At 43.5% G+C, this 18970-nt stretch overlaps 1 protein-coding gene across 5 annotated transcripts in view; it reads right to left on the bottom strand.

The window, feature by feature from the left end:
• Positions 1-18970, bottom strand: part of spopl (speckle type BTB/POZ protein like) — a 165405-nt gene that overhangs the window by 56859 nt on the left and 89576 nt on the right. For 3 of the 5 annotated variants that reach the window (XM_033024686.1, XM_033024687.1, XM_033024690.1), the window contains one exon: positions 2747-2874. The exons of the other annotated variants lie outside the window; for them this stretch is intronic. The gene's annotated coding sequence lies outside the window, so the exon portion shown is untranslated. The remainder of the gene's footprint in view (positions 1-2746; positions 2875-18970) is intronic. 5 annotated transcript variants of the gene reach the window in all.

Raw genomic sequence — 18970 nt, 5'->3', positions numbered from 1 at the left:
TTCTTCCTTGGTCGGGGGCCTCGAGCCCCCCGTTGACGGGATAGTCTTGAGGCCCGTAGCTGGCGGCGTTCGGGCCCTCCGCATCGAGGCATTCAGCTCCCGCATCGGGGGGTTGTCAGCCCCGGGTGATCAAACCTCACGTCGGGACTGGACGAACCTTCTGCGGCGTTGGACCTCCCGACTAGCCTCTCCCGAGACTGAGCCCTTGATGGTAAGTCCACAGGCCGCGGTGGGAGCAATCCCAGGCAAGGCATCCGCTCCGATGGCAAGTCCGCGCCCCGCGGTGGGGCTCACGACTGTCCGAGGCGGCTTCCAGCTCCAGCGATGGTAGGCCGCTGAGCCCTGAGAATGTGATCCGAAACTTGATCACATCTCCGAGAAGGTAAGAAACAGAAAAAAAAGTTTCCCCCGACCCCTCCCCCTCACATAAAACAAACAGAACATTAGAACAAACTTTAAACGCACGCTAAAAATAACAAAAAGGATGAAAAAACGAACAGACTGCCGGCAGGGCTGCCATCTCCCTCCTCCGGCGCCCCCCAGAGAGACTCTGTACAAAGCTCTCTACACAAAACTGTAAGAATCTGTATGAAAACAGATTAGCTATATTACTTTAAGCACACAGTGATGAATCGGGACAAAAAAAAAATCAAAAAAAAATCAGTTCACACGTTTTGAGCCAGATACTACTTTTCTTTCTAAAATTGAAAGGTATTTGTTTATATGACTCAGTGCTTTTGGGATACAAACAGGGTTGAACAAAATGTCCTCTAGGCTTGTGTCTCACTTGACTGACACTATCATGGTTAAGTGTGCTGACCTCATACCTATGTTGCACACTGAATTGTAATGAATGTGGACACCGAGCCATTACGCTGTATGCCAAACAAGAATAGCCTAGGCGAGTTTGAGTTTAGTTTAGTTTACTGTCACGTGTACTGAGGTACAGTGAAAAGCTTTTGTGTGCTAACCAATCAGCTGAAAGACATGCATGATTTCAATTAAGCCATCCACAGTGTATAGGTAAAGGGAATAACTAAAATAACGTTTAGTGCAAGATAAAGTCCTGTAAAGGCCGATCAAAGATAGTCCCGAGGGTCTCCAGTGAGGTTAATGGTAGCTCTGGACTGCTCTCTAGTTGTTGGTGGGATAGTTCAGTTGCCTGGTAACAGCAGGGAAGAAACTGTCCCCGAATCTGGAAGTGTGCTTTTTTACACTTCTATATCTTTTGCCTGATGGGAGAGGGGAGAAGCGGGAGTGGCCAGGATGCAACTTGTCCTTGATTATGCCGGTGGCCTTGACGAGGCAGCATGAGGTGTAAATGGATTTGTCAATGGAAGGAAGGTTGGTTTGTGTGATATTGTGGACGCAGACCAGACGCCTGCAATTTCTTGCGGGCTTGGATGGAGCTGTTCCCAAACCATCCCGATAAAAAGCTTTCTATGGTGCATCTGTAGACGTTAGTGAGTTGTTGGGGGACATGCTGAACTTCCTAAGCCTTCTAAGGGAGTAGAGGCATTGATGTGCTTTCTTGGCCATTGCTTCAATATTGATGATTAAAAGATAACAAGCATCCTGTACATTACTCAGGCAGTTATGTGTACCAAGAAGCAAAATATTACTATTCCTTCTCAAATTCTGCTACATATTTACAAAAGGGTTCCATTTTCTGGAAGAAAGATATTCAGTCCGTACAACACTAAAGCACAACATCTACCACAATGTGTTGCTTGAAAAAATGTAACCAATTTTGTGTACAAGAACCTTCCACACTTTCAAAATGGTTCATTAAAATGGAAACTATAGACACCAATGAGACTAAGTCAGTCATACAGCACAGAAACAGGCCCTTCAACCCAACTTGTTCAATGCTCACCAAGATGCCCCATCTAAGCTCGACCCATTTGGCCCATATTCGTCTAAACCTTCAAATACATGTACAATTGTCTTTTAAATGTTATTATATCTGCCTCAACAATCTTCTCTGGCAGCTCATTCCATACACCCACTACCTTGTGTTGAAAAGTTGCCCCTTGGGTTCCTATTAAACCCTCGGTCTTCTGTGTTCCAAGGAATAAAGTCCTAGTTTGCCCCACTCTCCCTATAGCATAGACAGTGTTCTGGCAACATCTTCACAAATAATTTAAACACTTTTAGAGCTTATTCCTTCCAAAAGAAGGGTGACCAAAACTGATGACAATACTCTAAATGCAGCCTCACCCTTCTACAACTGTAACAAAACATCCCAACTTCTATACTTAATATCCTGACTGATGATGCCCAATGTACCAAAAGCCTTCTTTACCACCTTATCTACCTGTGATGACACTTTCAGGGGAACTATGCACATGTCCTCCTAGATCCCTCTGATCTACAACACTACCCAGGGACCCTAACATGCCCTGATTTGACTTCCCAAAATGCAACACCTTACACTTATCTGCATTGAACTCCATTAGCCGTTCTTCAGCCCAAATGCCCAACTGATCAAGATCCTGCTGTCATTTTTGATATCCATCTTCATAGTTTACGACACCACCTACTTTAGTGCCTTATGCAAATTCAAATGAACGGAAGTTAAATCCTGTACCAGCATGGTGCAAATATCAAGAGATAGGAGGAAGAATGAGAACAAAGGTAGCAAGACCATGTTTAAAAATCTCTAGTAAGGAAATTGCTAACACCAATGTTACCATTCACACTAACTTGCCAGGCAAAATTTAGATTTTTAATACAGCTTACTCACCTTACTTATAGGTAGCAACTCTGTGGTTGCCCTTTTTAATTTGTGAATTCCAATTTCCGGGGAATGTTGCCTTCACTCGAGAATATTGTGTTTCAGTTAGTATGGAGTCATTGCCAGAGCTTTTATACCTACAAAACACAAGATTTTCTTGCTTTTATCAACAGCGAGTAATTCCAATCTGTCTATTTAAATCACTTCATTGCATAGTTAGCTACTTTGAATTACAATCCAATTCAACATTTCGTAGAGTTTGATACATTTGACACCAAACAAGGAGTGAAATAGTCCACTTTATATCAGTTTGAATGAAATAGATTTCTATACAAATTAGAAAAACACTAATGGCAAAAGTTGAGCATTAGTAATTCAAGGATTAAGAGGTCAAGTTTCATTGGAATCTCTGGAGAAGCAAACTACCCACAATTGGGAAAAAAACAGTAAAACAGTAAAGAGCTAATAGTCCATTTAAAAGCATGATCAGAGTGAAAATGTTTGTTTTTAAATTGGGGAAAAAAGATTCAATGAGGTTAAAAGATTGAATTTGCAACATCTTCACCTTGGTAGACTGTACAGTGTACAGGTGCATCCTATAATGTGCGTTTTGAAAAAGGTAAGATAGACACAAAATGCTGGCGTAACTCAGTGGGTCTGGCAGCATCTCTGGAGAGAATAGGTGACGTTTCGGGTGAAAACCCTTCTTCAGACATTTATAAAGGTAATTAGATGCAATGTTAAATACATTAAGAAATATTATTTGTATTATGTCGATCTAATTGGTTATAACACAATTTTGATCAGGAACTAGAGAACCACTCAAGTTACTTTGGAAATAAGTAAGCAGAAAAAAAGCTCTTGGAAATGCAGTGATCAGACATCATCATCTCTTAAGAACACAGCTGCTACTTTCCCCACAGGGACCCACAAAAATTGACATGCAATCACTTCTATTGACACTTGTGCAAGAGGGGAGAGGGAGTGCTGGGGATGAGGGGAAATGAGCCGTGCCTGCACAGTTGGGGGCTATGGGTGAGGGGTGGAATATTATGATGGGGGAACGGGTGAGTGGTGGTATATTGCGTTGGGGGAACGGGGCCCAACGGGTCCCACTTGGTCTAGTATGTATATGTGTGTGCGTGTGTATCTATAAATATATATCTTATAACTATTTAAACTCTGATCTTGGATGTGTGTGTGTGTATATTTATTTTCACATCTCGAAAAGTTATTAATAAAAATGTTCACAAATCCGATCAAACTTGGAATTCAAAACTCCTGTTTTATTTAGCTGATCACATGACAATGGATTTGCCTGCCTGCCATCTGCTCACGCTGCAACTGACATCACATCCCACCCCTCACTCCTGTCGACTGAAGACCAAAGACCATTGCTGAAGACTGCGTCGGCCCTACCTGCACACCTTTGGTCGACGCTCGCCCGCTGACCAAAGATCATAGCTGAAGACTGTGTCGGCTCGAACGGCGCTCCTTTGGTCGACACTCGCTTGCGCCGACTGCCCGCGGCCTCCCCCGAGTCCACTTCCTGCATCCCTCTCCCTGTCTCTGCCCTCTCCCTGCCTCAAATCGGAAACCACAGCTCCAAAAGGCAGCAAGCTCCCCTCTCCCTGTCTCTGCTCTCTCCCTGTCCCTGGAGCCTGCAGCATGGAGCAACAGAGTATTGCGTTCGGGAGCCAGCCCTCCCCTGTGACGACCACTTCCCCCACTCCGGGCTCTGGATTGAAGCCGCTGACCACAGTCCCCTTTGGGTGATGCCCGCCCCGCTCCCCACCTCCTCCGCCTCCACTCCCCACCTCATCTCCCACCCTCCTCCTATTCCTCGTCTCCTCCACACCCGAAACCCCCACACACACCGCAACCCCTCCAAACACACACCTCCCTCCCACACCCCTCCCTTCCGCACACCCCTCACAACTCTCCGCCTGCCCACACCCCCCTCTCCCAAAACCACCCCTTCCCACACATACCCCCCACACACCCCTCACCCCCCCACAACCCCTCTGCCCACACAAACCCTCCTAACACCCCCTCTCCCCACAACCCCCCCTCTCCCCCACAACCCCTCCTCTCCGCCACAACCCTAAAGAATCTTAAGAAAGAAATTAGAAAAGCTAAAAGATATGAGGTTGCTTTGGCAAGTAAGGTGAAAATAAATCCAAAGGGTTTCTACAGCTATATTAATAGCAAAAGGATAACGAGGGATAAAATTGGTCCATTAGAGAGACAGAGTGGACAGCTATATGCAGAGCCAAAAGAGATGGGGGAGATATTGAACAATTTATTTTCTTCGGTATTCACCAAGGAGAAGGATATTGAATTATGTGAGGTAAGGGAAACAAGTAGAGTAGCTATGGAAACTAAGAGAATCAAAGAAAAAGAAGTACTGACACTTTTGAAAAATATAAAAGTAGATAAGTCTCCAGGTCCTGATAGGATATTCCCCAGGACATTGAGGGAAGTTAGTGTAGAAATAGCAGGGGCTATGACGGAAATATATCAAATGGCATTAGAAACGGGAATAGTGCCGGAGGATTGGCGTACTGCGCATGTTGTTCCATTGTTTAAAAAGAGTTCTAAGAGTAAACCTAGCAATTATAGACCTGTTGGTTTGACTTCAGTGGTGGGCAAATTAATGGAAAGGATACTTAGAGATAATATATATAAGCATCTGGATGAACAGGGTCTGATTAGGAACAGTTAACATGGATTTGTGCCTGGAAGGTCAAGTTTGACTAATCTTCTTGAATTTTTTGAAGAGGTTACTAGGGAAATTGATGAGGGTAAAGCAGTGGATGTTGTCTATATGGACTTTAGTAAGGCCTTTGACAAGGTTCCTCATGGAAGGTTGGTTAAGAAGGTTCAATTGTTGGGTATTAATGCAGGAGTAGCAAGATGGATTCAACAGTGGCTGAATGGGAGATGCCAGAGTAATGGTGGATGACTGTTTGTCAGGTTGGAGGCCGGTGACTAGTGGGGTGCCTCAGGGATTTGTGTTGGGTCCACTGTTGTTTGTCATGTACATCAATGATCTGGATGATGGTGTGGTAAATTGGATTAGTAAGTATGCAGATGATACTAAAATAGGTGGTGTTGTGGATAATGAAGTAGATTTCCAAAGTCTACAGAGAGATTTAGGCCATTTGGAAGAATGGGCTGAAAGATGGCAGATGGAGTTTAATGCTGATAAGTGTGAGGTGCTACATCTTGGCAGGACAAATCAAAATAGGACGTACATGGTAAATGGTAGCGAATTGAGGAATGCAGTTGAACAGAGGGATCTAGGAATTTTGGTTGCCCAATTATAGGAAGGATGTCAACAAAATAGAGAGAGTACAGAGGAGATTTACTAGAATGTTGCCTGGGTTTCAGCAACTAAGATACAGAGAAAGGTTGAATAAGTTAGGTCTTCATTCTTTGGAGCACAGAAGGTTAAGGGGGGACTTGATAGAGGTCTTTAAAATGATGAGAGGGATAGACAGAGTTGACGTGGATAAGCTTTTCCCATTGAGAGAAGGGAAGATTCAAACAAGAGGACGTGTCTTGAGAATTAAGGGACAGAAGTTTAGGGGTAACATGAGGGGGAACTTCTTTACTCAGAGAGTGGTAGCTGTGTGGAATGAGCTTCCAGTGGAAGTGGTGGAGGCAGGTTCGATTTTATCATTTAAAAATAAATTGAATAGGTATATGGATGGGAAAGGGATGGAGGGTTATGGTCTGAGTGCAGGTAGATGGGACTAGGGGAAAATAAGTGTTCGGCACGGACTTGTAGGGCCGAGATGGCCTGTTTCCGTGCTGTAATTGTTATATGGTTATAACCACCCCCTCTCCCCCACAACCCCCCCTAACACCCCTCTCCCACACCTCCCCCCCCACACCACACAAACCCCCCTTCTCCCACACAACCGACCCTTAGCCCCCCCCACAACCGCCCCTTACCCCCTCCACATCCCTCACCCATAAGCCCCTCCTCCACAACACCCCCTGCCCACAAAGAGCGAATGAATAATATTAATATAATATCAATGGGGTGGTTAGTGAGTGTGTGTGTGTGTGTGTGTGTGTGTGTGTGTGTGTGTGTGTGTGTGTGTGTGTGTGTGTGTGTGTGTGTGTGTGTGTGTGTGTGGGGGGGGGGGGGGGGGGGTGGGGGGGTGGTTAGAGAGAGAGAGAGAGTGTGAGTGTGTGTCGGTGTCTCAGCAGCTCCCCCCCCTCCCCCCGCAACCGTGCGGTGAGGGGACGGAACCCAACGGGTCCACTTGGTCTAGTATATTACTAAAACTCTCATCTTGTTTGTTATTATGTCTATGATTCTGTCTGTGTGATCTTTACAAAATCGAGTTTGACAAGCTTGCACCGGCAATTAGCAGTGTATGACGCCACAATGGGGTCCATTTACATAAACTGCCATTCAGCAGTGTTCCACCCCACAATGACATCACAATGGGATCTCATTTACATAAAAACTTGCTGTCCCCGATAAAAGCACGTTAGACACAGACACGGACTGGGCCCTGAGCACTGCGCCGAACCCGCGGATGGGCCTCTCCCTCCCCCTCCAGCGGCTCCAGACCGCAGCCTCGGCCTCTTCCTCTCCCTCTGCTCCAGACCGCTCAGCCCATCACCCCCAACAGCTACAACGTGTTGGTGTATATGTATATCCTGCAATTACACCAAAACGGTACACAATAGCACTACAATGTTTGGCCCACCTTACTCACCATTGTGCTGTTGTTTGGTGGTTTCAAGTTTTGTTCAGATTGATGGTAAATTTTACAAGTTATTCACAATTTAAACTTTACAAAAAACAATTTGACAAAAATCTCTTCCATCGCAGTTAGCAGCGTATGTCACAATGGGATCTATATTACAGAAACTGCCCATCAGCAGTGCTCCACCCCACAATGACATCACAATGGGATCGCATTTACACAATCTCTGGCGTCACAACGGGGATCCGTCAGCCGCATGTGCGCAGTTGGGGGTGGTTTGCTGGGCCGGGATCGCCATTTTCACTGAGCATCGCCTTGTGTATGGGTGAGTGTTGGAATATTGCGTTGGGGAGGGGGCCCAATCGGTCTGCGCTTGGTCTAGTTCTCATCTAAATTCCTATTTGATGGCAAGTGAAATAAAATTAATGTTTCAGATCCTGCATTTTTGTACTAAAAATTTTTGTTTGCCTTTTATGAAGACTGACTAAAATATTTTAGACAAGATAAACAACACTTTCAAACTCCCTCTTCACACTTTCATTGGATTACTATAGCCCATCAGAAAGTGTTCCACATTATCATTGCTCATTATAACAGTGCAATCATTGAGGATTTTAAGTTCTCAGTCTCTCTACAGGATGTCTTTAGTTCCCATCTGAAAAATCACTAATGAGCCAGGGCACATTTAAAAAGTAATTCAAGCTAATTATAGAATATTTATCTCAACAGGACTAGGATATGAAAGTGAAATTTTGATATTTTAGTTATTCACAGACCATTAGGAACCCCACATTTAATTTCAGGCATCAAATTTCATCTCGAAGACATTTTGATCACATAGGGAATATAGTGCAGAATTCAACAGAATGATACAGATTTAATGTAATAACAAATTATAGATACTTGTTTTACATTTTGAGTTGGAAAGATTAGGAGGAGCTAAAATCATAATGTCACCCCAAATAGAACTCTGGGGGGGATATAGAAACAACTTTCTCTGACTGCAAGTGTCCCGAACTAGGGGAATATAATAAATTAGAACTAGCATTTGAGAGAAATCACAAGGCTATGTTTTCCGATGGTGCGAAAATCTGGACCTTTGTTTCCCCCCCCAAAAAGGAATTAATAAGAAAAATGCAACAAAATGTAGATACCTGGAGACAGCCAAGTTTATCCTGCACAATTCTGCCCTCCATCTTCCTGCATGGGATTTCAGTACCAATTCCAAAGAACTGATTCCCTTCTTACCAATGTTTGTCACGGACAAATGCTGCATCAATTTTGAAAAATTTACAAAACTTTGCTTTTCTTTTCTACATATGGTATAAAGTTAGCCAATAGCCGGTGGCACAGCAGTAGAGATGCTGCCTTAGCGCTGGAGACCTGGGTTTGATCCCGAGTATGGGTCCTGTCTGTATGTTGTTTGTACGTTCTCCCTGTGGGTTTTATCTGAGATCTTCAGTTTTCTCCCACACTCCAAAGACGTACAGGTGTGGAGGTAAATAGGCTTGGTAAATGCAAAAATTGTCCCTAGGTGTGTAGGATGGTGTTAATTTGCGGGGATCACTGGTCGGCGTGGGTCCAGTGGCCCGAAGGGCCTGTTTCCCCGCTGTATCTCCAAAACTAAAAACTAAAAAGTAGCATATCCTGCTTGCTCACACTCAGTAGTTCACTTGCATATCAAACCCTATGCAGGATAAAAAACCCTGCAGGTTTTGGTTTATGCCAACAGCTTAATATTAGTTGAGGTACAGCATACTGGCACATGGAATATTTTCTTGAGAGTAAAGACTTATACAGATGACCATAAACATGACATCAACTGATGCAAATTGCATTGGACAGAATAGACTCATTTCTTTGTTGAATTTTAACTTCCAAAGCAAAGGAATCAACCTGTCTGAAAAGTAACCAGGAGGTAGGAGCTATTGGATGCCACAGAATAGCAGCAGTAGAGTTGCTGCCTTACAGCGCCAGAGACCTGGATTCAATCCTGACTATGAGTGTTTGTACGCTCTCCCAGTATCCGCGTGGGTTTTCTCCCTAAGCTCTGGTTTCCTCCTAATTACAAAGACGTACAGGTTTGTAGGTTAATTGGCTTCCGTTTTTAAAAATTGTAAATTAGGATTGTGTAGGATAGTGCTGATGTATGGAATCATTGGTCGGCACAGTCTCAGTGGACCGAAGGGCCTGTCTCCACGCTGTATCTCTAAACTGAACAGATAGCTGAGAGTTTGGAAGCTTAATGGCCAAGGAGGGATACAACATTGAAAAAGATAAATTAGATTAATTGCAAGTAATTCTAAACATCGAGTGGTCAATGGACTTACAAATACAGAAGAAACGGAAATAACTCTAGAATTAATCAACAATAGGTGAACAGTGCTATGAAGAACAGCAACACCTCTTGAGATGGATGAAATAAAATAGCTAAATATAGACTACTTAGCCTATTTTAAAAACTCAGATTGTAGTATGGTCTTCTGGACTCGAGTTAGAATTCAACAAATTTCAGACATTCAGCATTGCTAGGATTTCTATTTCATCCTTCCAGCAGTTTTTGCTTCCTCAATTTAAAGCTCCTCAAAACGTTTGAAGACAATGCATTGGAGTAACTTAGCAGGTCAGGCATTTCAGGAGATGCTGCCCACTGAAGTCATTTGTACTTTGGGCACATTCCAAATTAGGCTCCATATTTGGAAAAAAAATTCTTCAACATGAGGTAGCCTATTTTCACTGAAGACTACATTGTGTATCTTTTAAAAATGTAGCAATCAGAACGTTTATACAACAAGCATCTCAGAAATGGTGTCTAAAGAGAGAAGTAATCACGATTGCCTTTATCTTATGTTAAAGACAACTAAATTAACATAAAATTTGCATTTACATTGAAGTAATCTACTTGAAGGTCTGCCAATATAAATCAAGAACATCTCTTGTTTAAGGATTACAGCAAAACAGTGTTTTATAGTCTCGTTTCTGTAGTTAGCAAAACAAGATCAGCTCCCAACAGTAAACAAATCTCTTGTTCAACATCTCAAAGTGCTTTTAATTTTGCCTGGGCAAGTCACATGCAAGTTTATACTTGTTGTCTGGCTGGACAAATCAATTGTGGGCAAGTTCATCTGCAGGAGGCAAGGGATGTCATATTTTTCCCCAACAGTAGACAGTGCAATAAATAAGAACTAGAACAAACAGTACAAAATGAACCTGTTGCCCCAAGCCTGAATGTATCGTACGCTGGCTTTTTTCCACATTGGCCTTTGTTCATAACATAAAGCCTACTCCGAAAGTTTCCTGGGTAATTACAGTAACAATCAAGAATATAATGTTCAATGTACTAATGAAAGTACAAGTGGAACTGATGTATAGTTTTTACTTCAGAAATACAATATGAAGGCACTTGGCCAAATTTAGATCCAATATCAACTCCTTTTCCAAGAATAGTTGCACAAAAATTTATTCTAGCATATAAAGCCTGTGTACTTGGTTTACAAAAAAGCTACAAAATGTAAAAGGGATTTTTTGATTGTGTACAATCAAAGCGTCATGTTCACCAAAATAAAGTCCTCCTGGAAAAGGGTTTAAGTGAAAATGAGGGTATTTTATTACAGTGACTCCCTTTGACAAAGAATAGTTATTTAATGCAGTGAAAAATAAATGTAAATTCACACACCGAGTCAAAGTCATTAGTGAAAATTCATAAATTTTGAAATTTCTGCATTTGGGCAAAATAGAAAAACTCTGCCCTCCAGCAACAAAAACAATGTTGCATATTAAGTGAGATTTGTGTTTTATTCTCAAATTAGAAATATACAAAAGCCCCATTCATTGATGATGTTGAACCCTGTGGCTACTGAAAATAAAAGAAGAGATGATCAATTTAAAGGCCATAAAGGAGACAAATCAGCTAATCTTTGGACGTGGACGCTGGCACGAATTGGTTGCCGCTGCTCTCTCTTCACACTGTGTTTTTGATTTTCTGTTTTTGGATTGAATTCTGTTTTTAATTTGTGTCATTGTGATGTCTTTAATTACTTGTTTTACTCCGATTATATGTTTTTATTCCGATTACTATGTAAGGTGTCCTTGAGATTTTGTATGAAAGGCGCCCATTAAATATAAAATTTATTATTATTATTATTATTACTCTTGTTCCAAAAATAGTTGAAGAATATATTCTTGGATTTCAAAGCAGGAATTAGATGGAGCAAGACCTATTTGACCCAAATATTTCACTTCCATTTATTATTAGAAATAAAACTTACAAAACATTTTCTAGAACAGAAAAAGTGCCATCACACCAGATACAATGTACATTTTTTCAGACTATCATACCATCAGTCTTCAGCCTCCATCTATAATACAATTTTTTATTGGTAATTTATCTGAACTGCATATTCATTTGGATCTTTAAATAAAAATGGGCAATACAATAAAATAATAAAACAAAGCAAAACAAATAAACATGCAGTGACTAGTGGGGTGTCACAAGGCTCGGTGCTGTTACCCCAGTTATTTACAATATTTATAACGATTAAGACGAGGGAATTAAATGTAACATCTCCAAGTTTGCGGATGACAGAAGTATAGAAGGATAGATCGGAGGTGTCAGTGTTGCAGTTGAATAAAGGGGACTATGGTGCCATGAGGGAAGAGCTGGCCAAAGTTGACTGGAAAGATACACTAGCAGGGATGACAGTGGAACAAAAATGGCAGGTATTTCTAGGAATAATACAGAAGGTGCAGGATCAGTTCATTCCTAGGAGGAAGAAAGATTCCAAGGGGAGAAATGGTCGACCATGGCTGACAAGGGACGTCAGGGACAGTATAAAAATTAAAGCGAAGAAGTACAACGTAGCAAAGATGAGCGGGAAGCAAGAGGATTGGGTAATGTTTAAAGAACAACAGAAGATAACCAAAAAGACAATACAGGAAGAAAAGAAGAGGTACGAAGGTAAGCTAGCCAAGAATATAAAACAGGACAGTAAAAGCTTATTTAGGTATGAGAAGATGAAAAAATTAGTTAAGACCAAAGTTGGACCCTTGAAGACCAAAAAAGGTGAATTTATTATGGGGAACAAGGAAATGGCAGATGAGTTGAACAGGTACTTTGGATCTGTCTTCACTAAGGAGGACACAAACAATCTTCCTGATATAGTAGTGGCCAGAGGTTCTGGGGTGACGGAGGGATTGAAGGAAATCCACATTAGGCAGGAAATGATGTTGGATAGACTGATGGGACTGAAAGCTGATAAATCCCCAGGGCCTGATGGTTTGCATCCCAGGGTACTTAAGGAAGTGGCTCTAGAAATTGTGGATGCATTGGTGATAATTTTCCAATGTTCTATAGACTCAGGATCAGTTCCTGTGGATTGGAGGGTAGCTAATGATATCCCACTCTTTAAGAAAGCCAGGAGAGAGAAAACAGGGAATTATAGACCAGTTAGCTTGACATCGGTGGCGGGGAAGATTGCTGGAGTCAATTATAAAAGATGAGATAGCCGAACATTTGGATAGCAGAAACAGGATCAGTCAGAGTCAGCGTGGATTTACGAAGGGGAAATCATGCTTGACTAGTCTTCTGGAATTTTTTGAAGATGTAACTAGGAAAATGGACAAGGGAGAGCCAGTGGATGTAGTGTACCTGGACTTTCAGAAAACATTTGATAAGGTCCCACAGGAGATTAGTGGGCAAAATTAGGGCACATGGTATTGGGGGTAGAGTGCTGACATGGATAGAGAAGTGGTTGGCAGACAGGAAACAAAGAGTTAGGATTAACGGGTCCCTTTCAGAATGGCAGGCAGTGTCTAGTGGGGTACCGCAAGGCTCGATGCTGGAACCGCAGATATTTACAATATACATCAATGATTTGGATGAAGGGATTCAAAGCAACATTAGCAAATTTGCAGGTGACACAAAGCTGGGTGGCAGTGTGAACTGTGAGGAGGATGCTATGAGAATGAGACTTGGACAGGTTGGGGGAGTGGACTGATGCATGGCAGATTAAGTTTAATGCGGATAAATGTGAGGTTACCACTTTGGTAGCAAAAACAGGAGGTAGATTACTATCTAAACGCCGTCAAGTTGGGAAAAGGGGAAGTACACCGGGATCTGGGGGTCCTTGTACATCAGTCTATGAAAGTAAGCATGCAGGTACAGCAGGCAGTGAAGAAAGCGAATGGCATGTTGGCCTTTATAACAAGAGCAGCAGCAAAGAGGTCCTTCTGCAGTTGTACAGAGCTCTAGTGAGACCACACCTGGCGTGTTGTGTGCAGTTTTGGTCCTCTAATTGGCGGGACTGTCATATGCTGAGAGAATGGAGCAGCTGGGCTTGTTCACTGGAGTTTAGAAGGATGAGAGGATATCTCATTGAAACATACAAGATTGTTAAGGGTTTGGACACGTTAGTGGCAGGAAACATGTTCCCGATGTTGGGGGAGTCCAGAACCAGGGGCCACAGTTTAAGAATAAGGAGTAAGAAATTTAGAACGGAGACGAGGAAACAATTTTTCTAACAGAGAGTGGTGAGTCTGTGGAATTCTCTGCCTCAGAGGGCGGTGGAGGCAGGTTCTCTGATTGCTTTCAAGAGAGAGCTAGATAGGGGTCTTAAAAATAGCGGAGTCAGGGGAAATGGGGAGAAGGCAGGAACGGGGTACTGATTGGGGAGGATCAGCCATGATCACATTGAATGGCGGTGCTGGCTCGAAGGGCCGAATGGCCAACTCCTGCACCTATTGTCTATTGTCAGTAGAGGCCAATTCACTGGATGTTTTCAAAAGAATTAGATTTAGCTCTTAGGGCTAAAGAAATCAAGGGATGCAGGGAAAAAGCAGGAATGGTGTACTGATTTTAGATGATCAGCCATGATCATATTGAATGGCTGGCTCGACGGACAGAATGGCCTACTCCTGCACCTATTTTCTAAGTTTATGTTTCTCTACCTGCTGGAAATAGTTTGAAAGAGGTATATTTGCACATGCTATAGCTTTGTAGTGAAATATCCTTAAGCAAACTCAACCAATATTGGACATAATGCACTAGTCACGCTACTTTAAACTCCTCCACAAATATCATCTGTGAACATCTCACATTTAGAAGGTGTAGCTAAAAGGTCTGTAAAGAAAACAGTCACAAAATAAAAAATGTAAGAAAAAGGGAAAATGTGGAGGGAAAGGAAAACAAATTGAATTATTTGCTTGCTAAATGACAAGGATGACTGCAGATATCACTCACAGAACGTTTTTCTCATCCAACTAACAAAATGATGCATACAAGTCAGATGGGGCATGTTGGCTGCAAGGGGTGGAGAGTCCGACTGAAAATAATAGTAATAGCCATCTACAGCATATAAATATCTCCAACAGAACAAAGCCAGTGTTTCTGTCAGAACATCAACTAAACTTAGCATTTATCAGAATCAGAATAGCATGTTTCCTCTCACCATGCGAGAGGTTTAGATTCTGAAATTATTAACTGCAAGGTAACAAATATGGAAAATTCAATAGATAGTTGCATGCAGTTGGAAAGAATAGTGCATTTTATTGAAGAAATTGATTCACTTCTTAGAAAATTGCCAGAGGCCAAGTTTGAAATTCTCCCAGGCGTAAACAGGAAAAAAAAAATTGAAAATTTTCTGGAAAGCAGAAGTGAGATTTGACACACTCTTAACTGTACTGTAAAGTATTTGATGTTGAACGGATACCAAGAAAATACCAAAGGTTCCACGTATACGTCATTTCGCACATAAGTGATTTATAATGTAATGCTCAGATTTCATATTCCAGTAACTGGTTCCCAGAGTATTTGTGTTAATAAATCTAGTTCTATTAAATCTGTAAAATTAAAGAACCAATCTGTCATTAATAAAGAACGGATTAGCAAATGCCTACAGGTATTTGGAGCACATTGTAAGAACAGCAAGTTGGGTTTTACCCCATATGCTTGCCAACACTGTAAACTAAAGTTTCATTATTGATACTATTCACATTCACTTCCAAAACAGTCACAGTATGAAAATAAACATTCAATACTACACATCAAATTATTTTCTTATGAACAGGTTGTCAACATTTCACAGCAGGAAATAAAAACAGCTGAAAAGCAAAATATTGTTCTACTTTACGTAAATTTCTGACAAAGACAAAATATACAATTATATTTTGAAAACTCTCTTAAAGTATCAACATTCAACTTCCCAATACAAGGTAAAATAAGTCGGGAAGAATTGGAATAACACTTCAGAAGCCATGCGCTCACTGACCTTGAATTTACATTTAATTTTGCCTTGAATGGCAAATTAGTTCAAATGGGCATTTTATGATGTTGCACACTCCTATCGAAAAATGCGCTTTTAAAATTCAACAAAATCGAAATCACACGGATGCTGGAAATATGGCGGCGAGAAATGGCGACGCACACAGTTGCAGCGGCTCGATGTCCTCCCGGTCAGTGCTTCGTGTTTTTTGTGTATGTGTGCGTGTTGTTTTGTGCCCTGTGTACTTACTGTCGGGCGAACAACGTCTACGGCCGGCAGGATCTTCTTAGGATTGGAGCCGGTCGCGAACGGGGGGTTACCGCCGAGTTTGTCCGCTCATACAAGATCCCGGCGGACATAGCAAGGAGCCCCGACTCTCCGTGGATCACCATCCCCGCGGGGAGGAGGCGAAGACGGCGCAGAGAGAGAAGGCAAAGTGAGGCAGCAGGGCCGGCGCTCTGGCAAGGCTACGGAGGCAGCCACTGAAACCACCGCTTCCCAGCCTGGTTCTCACGAATGCCAGATCCCTCGCTAACAAGATGGATGAACTGAGGCTACAGACTGCAGCTAACAACGCCGTGAAGGACAGCTGTATCCTGTTGATCACGGAGACCTGGCTTCATTCTTTCATTCCGGACTCTGCTATCGAGCTAGCAGGCTACACAGCACAGCGTCATGACAGGACAAGAGACTCTGGTAAGAGCAGAGGTGGAGGGCTCTGTGTGTACGTGAACAACACCTGGTGTACAAACACAGTGTTTGTGGACAGTCACTGCTCCCCGAACCTGGAGTATGTGACTGTTAAATGCAGGCCCATTTATCTCCCTAGACAGTTTACTGTTGTCATGATAACTGCTGTGTACATACCACCGGATGCTAATGCTAACTCGGCTATCGGACATTTGTATGGTAGCACTAGCAGACAACAGAGCATATATCCTGACGGTGTTCACATCATAGCAGGGGACTTTAATCACGCGGACTTGAAGAAAATGCTCCCCAAATTCTACCAGCATGTTAAATGTGCTACAAGAGGAGCTAACACACTGGACAAGGTCTACTTCAACATCAAGCTGGGCTACAGGGCTAGACCACTACCACACCTGGGTTAGTCGGACCGTATGTCTCTGCTTTTAATTCCTGCATATGCCCCCCTCAGGAAAACCGCTCCTACCATCACAAAGACCATCACAACCTGGCCTGATGGTGCATCTCAGCAGCTGCAGGACTGCTTCGACCAGACCAACTGGGATGTGTTTGAACACCGGGACCTGGAGGTGTTCACAGACAGTGTACTGTGTTACATTAAAAACTGCATGGACACGGTCACAGTGGACAAACGCATCCGGGTCTACCCCAACCAGACGCCCTGGATGACCCGGGAGGTCCAGCGGATGTTAAAAGAGGAACACCGCTTTTAGTTCTGGCGATAGGGCTTTATACAGCACGGCCCGAGCTAACCTGAAGAGAGGCATCAGAGAGGCCAAATCAGACTACAGGAGGAAGATAGAGGACCACCTGGACAGTAACAACAGCAGGCAGGTGTGGCAGGGGATCCAGTATCTCACCAACTACAAGACCAACCTTGGAGCTGCTGAAGGTGACGCCTCGTTGGCAGAGGAGCTGAACCTCTTCTTTGCTCGCTTTGAAGTGGAGCCACCCGAGACAGCCACATCACACCACATGGTCCACAGCAGCCTAACCCTCAAGATAGAGGAGCATGAGGTGAGGCGCATGCTGCGGGCCATCAATCCAAGGAAGGCTACTGGACCCGACGGCGTCTCTGGACACGTGCTGAAGGACTGCGCAGACCAGCTGGCTGGAGTCTGTACGTGGATTTTCAACCAGTCTCTGGCCCAGTCCACTGTTCCACTCTGTCTGAAGTCCGCAACCATAGTCCCCTTGCCCAAAAAAACCCACAATTCCAGCCTCAATGACTACCGGCCAGTCGCACTCACACCAGTGGTGATGAAGTGTTTTGAAAAACTGGTCCGGGGTCATATCACATCACTCCTGCCCCGAAGCTTTGACCCCCACCAGTTTGCGTACAGAGCGAATAGATCTACAGAGGACGCTGTAGCCACAGCTCTCTATGCTGCACTGTCCCACCTGGAGCAGCGGGGGAGCTACGTGCGGATGCTCTTTGTGGACTACAGCTCTGCTTTTAACACCATCCTTCCCCACAAACTGGTGGACAAACTGGGGGACTTGGGACTTCCACACTCCACCTGCATGTGGATAAATAGCTTCCTGTCGGGTCGCAGCCAGAGAGTCAGAGTGGGCCATCACACATCCACGGCCCTCAGCCTCAGTACCGGCTCTCCACAGGGCTGCGTACTGAGCCCCCTGCTCTACACCATCTACACACATGACTGCACCCCCGCCCACCACAGCAACACCATTGTCAAATTTGCGGATGACACTACGGTGGTGGGACTCATCTCCGGGGGGGACGAGTACGCCTACCGGGATGAGGCGGAGCAGCTGACAGTGTGGTGTGGAGAAAATAACCTGCTCCTCAACACCTTAAAGGCAAAGGAAATAATAATAGACTTCAGGAAGAATAAAACGGACATGGTACCATTAATTATCAGAGGGGACTGTGTGGAGAGGGTGGCGGATTTCCGCTTCCTGGGAATCCATATTGAGGAGGACCTGACGTGGAGCGTGAACACCTCTGCGCTGCTGAAAAAGGTCCAGCAGAGACTGCACTTCCTGAGGGTGCTCAGGAAGAATAACATCACTCAGAGACTGCTGCTGTCCTTTTATCGGTGCTCCATTGAGAGCATCCTAACATACTGTGTATGGTATGGTACACCAGCTGCACAGCGGCTCAGAGGAAAGCGCTCCAGAGGGCCATTGACAACGCCCAGAGGATTGTCGGCTGCCCTCTCCTTACCTTGGAGGACTTACACAGTTCCCGCTGCATCAAAAAATCCCAGAGTATTATAAAGGACATTTCCCACCCCGGACACTCCCTGTTTGAACTGTTGCCGTCAGGCAGACGGTACAGATCTACAAGGACAAGGACAAACAGACTTAAAAACAGTTTTTACCCCACTGCTATAAAGGCACTAAATGTAGCTGCCAAGGAACGCAGGGGCGATACATACTAAGGGACTGTGGTACACTGTGAAATCGACAGAAGGATGTAGGGTTGGGTGTTTATGCATGCTATTTTCATGATATTTATTTTAGTTGTTTATCTTTTTTTAATATTTTACCTTGTATGTATCGTTAGCTTT

This window comes from Amblyraja radiata, chromosome 7 (genome assembly GCF_010909765.2).
Source record: "Amblyraja radiata isolate CabotCenter1 chromosome 7, sAmbRad1.1.pri, whole genome shotgun sequence".
Taxonomy (NCBI): domain Eukaryota; kingdom Metazoa; phylum Chordata; class Chondrichthyes; order Rajiformes; family Rajidae; genus Amblyraja; species Amblyraja radiata.
The sequence above is the reverse complement of the archived record's forward strand: the minus strand, read 5'-3'. Positions and strand labels throughout refer to the sequence as shown.